Source organism: Mya arenaria, chromosome 5 (genome assembly GCF_026914265.1).
Source record: "Mya arenaria isolate MELC-2E11 chromosome 5, ASM2691426v1".
Classification (NCBI taxonomy): Eukaryota; Metazoa; Mollusca; class Bivalvia; order Myida; family Myidae; genus Mya; species Mya arenaria.
Window position 1 is genome coordinate 73,926,732 of NC_069126.1, and position 5,420 is coordinate 73,932,151.

Consider the following 5,420-nt stretch of genomic DNA (forward strand, 5'->3'; position numbering starts at 1 on the left):
TGTACATATAAATTGCAATGATTTTTTTTTTGGTTTTAATTTAAAATAATCGCTTTTAGAATACAACTCTCTATTTACAGCCAATGAAATTGTAGACAGACAATCATTAAGTACTAGGCTTAATCATCATGAATTTCAACTTTCGTGGGTGTTTAAAGATCCGCCCGCTGCCACTCATCCAATACATAATCCCTGCGTCAGATTTTGCGTTGATAATCTTTCAGCCAATGAGGTTATAATCTAAGTCAGTTAGATGAACTGAATGAAAATCTTATGATTAAGAATGGGCAGAGTGAGCGTAGTAAAGATTATAAGTCATGCCATCTTACTATTACTTAAAACTCAACTTCTACAGATGTATAACAAGTGAAAACTGTGTTTTCATTGTGCATTATTCAATTTATACGGACTATTTTTTGTTTTCTACTCTTTAAGGGACATTCAACTAATAAACATTTTCCTTTGCCCTAACGGCTGCGCAAACCTCAGTCACATCTTTAGTGGGCATTGAGTTGATACAACAAAAAAACTGGAATTATATTAAAATCTACATTTTATACTTATTTATTAAACCTTAATAAAAGAAGGGTTTGAAAGTGTTTTTCTTTAAATAAGTGCATATTTTTTACACAATAAAATACAAACAAGTTTGTCAACACACCTCTTTTTTCTACCGTACTACTATTTCTACTGACTGTCCATTATTTGAACAATGACTGTCCATTATTTGAACAATGACTGTCCATTATTTGAACAATGACTGTCCATTCTTAATATAAAGTACAGAACTCAGCCCAATAACCTATATGGAGTCCAAAAAGATAAATGGATAACGTCACAAACATGTTTTAATTGAAAATACAAATAATAATGATTTTCAATAAATTACTCTTGATTGCTTGAATGTCTGCGTCTATGTAGGAATGTGGGTTAATTATAATAGTTTACTACCTTGTCGGTTGTCTTAAAATAATTTAAAAGTCAGTGTGTGTGAAATGGAGCTTTTAAATATTTTCTGTAGTTCTGTTTTTGTGTTTATATGTTTGTATATTAAAAATGGCGGATTACTTGAATTTCATATGTTTAATACGTTTTACAGGTAAGAATAAAAATTGGATTGGAATTGTTTCGGCGCACATACACAACAATACATTAAAGCCTCATTAGCTGCTGTGTTGATTGAATGAAACTGCCGTGGTGATCCAGGACCGTCTGGTACCCTCTTAGATGATTTTTCAAATAGGGGTAGTCCGGGAGGGTCAATGTAGCCACCGTGTTGGCCCCAGGAAGATATGTACTGGCACCCCGTTGATCCTTGGCGTAACTGATTCAGGATGGCCCGGAATGTCATCCATGATAACATCGTGTTCGATCGAAATGATCCGGATGATTTCGAGACGTTACGTGGTACTGCCGTGGTGGTACCAGTGTAATCCCTGATGGCTCCTTGTTCGTTCCTTGTTGGCTCCGTGTTGGCTCGGTTTTAATCCATGTTTATTCGTTGTGGTGCTGTGTCGGTTCCCGGGGCTGGTCCGATGTTTTGAGACCGTCGATGGACCGTCGACTCAATTCCACCAAGACCAGCCAGGTGTTCCGTGTTAATTTCGAGTGGTACGTGTTTGGTCCGGCTTGTTTATCGTGATTAGGACAACCGATACTGATTTACAAATTTGGTTGTCTCCTAATGGAAATATCTTCAAAGCTATATGTCTAGGCGGCAATTGCTGCACTGGCCAGTATTTGAATTGTACTTCATGTTTACCTCTCGTCAAGTTGATACTTAACGAACGAATATTTTCATGTCAAACTGGACACTTTCCGACATAATCAAGAAGCGGTATGTTATTGATTATTTATAAAACTGGTCATATAGCGTAGGTAGTCTCGCAAATTTCTGCACAATTATGTTTTCATTGTTTATAACATGATATCGATAACTACCCAATTAAATGGTATAGGTCGTTTCGATATATGTCACGTGATATGGCGCGTAGTGGACGTGTTTAAATCGGAGAGTGAAAAAATGGGATTTACTTAGTAATATTTTAATAAATAAAGTCAGGATTTATTTACAAAGTTGTGGATAAAGATACCTTTGCAACAACGGATTAAATATGAGATTATATAATCATGACCAAAAAGAGAAAGGATAGAAATAGCAGTGGTAATAATTCGGACAATAACAAAAGCAAATTGACCAAACAGAGAGGCCCATCTGATGACTTAGATTCAAACATTTCTGTAAGTGAGATTCTGGGAAAAGCTAGCGCTGTGTTGTTTCCGAGTCTGGATGATTCTGTGAGTGAAGACAGTAACAGTGAAGTTTTCAGCAACACTCCTGTGGTGATTTCAGGTAGAGGCAAGATGGCGGAAGGGGGCCGCGAACCCACCAACAAAGACCTGATGGATTTTATGAAAAATATGGGAGAAAAATTGTCAGTAATGGAAAAGAAATTGAACAAAATTGAAACACTTGAACGCAAGGTTATGGACTTTGAAAAAGATATAAAAAAGATATGGGTAGCTCTTGAAGACCGAGTTAAGCGTACCGATGAGCGGGTAGGCAAGCTGGAGGACAAGGTGGATTCGGTCGACGTTGAGGCGGCGCAGATGGCGGACAGGATGGCCACCTTGGAAAAACAGCGGGAGGATATTCGGGACGATGTTGCGTACTTGAAGTCGCAATCTATGAGGAACAATCTTATTTTTACTAATATCCCCGAAGATAATTCCACCGGCAACGAGAGTCCGCTGAGGTCACCGAAGACAAGCTCCGCCAACACCTTCAGGATACCCTCAAGCTCGCGAAGGAGACGGTCGAGTCGATTCGCTTTGAACGTGTTCACCGGTCTCCAGGTCAACCAGTGCCGGGCAGGATCCGCAACATCGTTGCAAAGTTCACGTTTTTTAAGGACCGGGAGGTAGTAAGGAGACAGTGGAAGCATTTGGCGGGGACGGGCCGTCAAATGTACGAGCAGTTTCCACCGGAAGTACTGGACAAACGCCGCAGGCTCGTGCCCAAGATGAAGGACGCCAGGAAGGAGGGCAAACGTTCATGGATAGTGTACGACACCCTGTACGTAGACGGCAAGCCGGTGAGGAGCTAGGGGCACGACGGAGGTGAACTTTCGGTTCTTTCATGGAATGTTCATAGACTAAATAGGGACAAAAAAGAGAGTATAGACTTTGTAAATATTTTAGATAAATATGATATTTGTTTCCTTTATGAGTCATGGTGTGATTCCTCTAGTAATATTGATTTAAAAGGATATAAATCACATAATTTTTATCGTAAATTTCAACATAGGAACGCTAAGCGAAATAGTGGTGGAATAGTTTTATATTACAAAGAGCACTTAAGCGATGGAATTGAAATAATTAAAAATCATTTCGATACAATCATTTGGTTAAAACTTGATCACACCTTTTTTAATATCCTCGAAGACATTTATTTATGTGGAACCTATATCTGGGGCGAGGACTCGCCCATATACAATACTGTAAATGTTGATTTATTTGATATTTTAGAAAACGATCTGTTTTTATATGATAGTCTTGGATGTGTATTTGTATGTGGTGATTTGAACAGTAGGGTTGGAAGTAAAAAAGATTATGTTGTTCATGATAAATATAATTGTTACACTGATAGTCACGATTACGAATTTGATTGCACCCCTGACAGGGCCTCAATCGACAATTCACATAATAATCATGGGATAAAACTATTAGATATTTGTAAAGGGGCAAGTTTTCGCATTGTTAACGGTCGTATTGGTAATACCAATCAACATACATTTTTGTCACATCACGGCTGTTCTATGATTGACTATTTGTTGTCGAGTGAGCGTAATTTTTCACAGATCAAAGACTTTAAAATAGAATCTTTCAATGAATGGAGTGATCATGCACCGTTACATATTTCATTACTATGTAATAGTATTATACCAGGAACTACAAACTACTCTGAAATTAAATATAAGTGGAATGTCTCTTTTCGGGAGCAGTTCCGCTCCGGGATTATTGCTAATTTACCTGCTTTTAACAATATAGTCAATAGTGCAGATTGCTCGAGCAAAGATTCCGTTAATAATATGTTATCTATGTTTACAAATACAATACGAAGTGTAGCCGATCCATTGTTTTCTAAAGAATGTTTTTATACAGATGAAGTTTATTTTGAAAATTATACAAGTAGTAATAAAGGTTGGTTTGACCATGACTGTATCGTTGCACGGAACCTGTATTTAGAAGCAGTTAGAATTTTTAATATTGATAAATCAGATTCTAACAGATTAATTTTATGTGAACGGAAAACTCATTATAAGACAATTGTCCGTAAAAAGAAGAATACTGATTTCAAAAAGAGAATGGGAGATATTGAAAACTTAAGAAAGAGGAGACCTAGAGAGTTTTGGAAACATTTTAAGTCTAAGTCTTCTAATAAATCAAACCAAATACCACTAAATGAATTTCGGGAATATTTTGAAACCCTCAGTAATAACACTTTTGGTGGTATTAATCACGAGGCAGATGATTTTAATAATAATAATAATTTTAATGAACCAAATAATTCCTTTCCTGAAATGGATGAACCGATATCACTGCAAGAAATTATAAATGCTGTTAAGTCATTGAAACGATGTAAAGCCTATGGCAGTGATACTATGTTGAATGAATATTTTATTGAAACTGTAGATATTTTATCTTCGCATTTATGTGATTTGTTTAACAATATATTGAATTCGGGTTATTATCCCGAACAATGGACTGAAGGTATTATAATCCCCATTCATAAAAAAGGTTCAGAAACTGATGTTAATAATTACAGGGGAATTACTTTGGTTAGCTGTTTATCAAAATTATTTACTACCGTTATAAATAAGCGTGTTGAAACTTTTTGTGAACAACATGATATTATTTCGGATGCCCAATTCGGATTCCGAAAGGGTCGCTCTACAATAGATGCTATATTTATACTGTTATCTCTGATACAGAATTATTTGTTTGAAAATAAAAGGCTATATATTATTTTTGTCGACATGATGAAATGTTTTGATACTATTTATAGAAATGCACTATGGCTGAAAATGTATAAATGTGGAATACAAGGGAAAATACTTAGAATTGTTCGGGACATGTATCAAAAAGTTAAATCATGTGTTAAATCATTATCATCATATTCTGATTATTTTAGTTATGCTGTAGGCTTACGGCAAGGGGAAGTTATGTCCCCTTTATTGTTTTCCCTATTCGTAGAAGATATTGAGTTATATTTGCAAATTGATATAAATTCAGGATTACACATAGATGATATTGTATTGATTTTATTATTATTTGCCGATGACATGGCCATTGTAGGAAAATCTCCTGATGAAATTCAAACGCATTTGGACAATTTAGCAAATTATTGCAACACTTGG

The 5,420-nt window shown here is 36.0% G+C and overlaps 1 pseudogene; it reads left to right on the forward strand.

Annotated features, from left to right (window-relative positions):
- The first annotated feature begins 2,193 nt into the window (after positions 1-2,193).
- Positions 2,194-3,107, forward strand: LOC128235948 (uncharacterized; annotated as a pseudogene).
- The last annotated feature ends 2,313 nt before the right edge of the window (positions 3,108-5,420 follow it).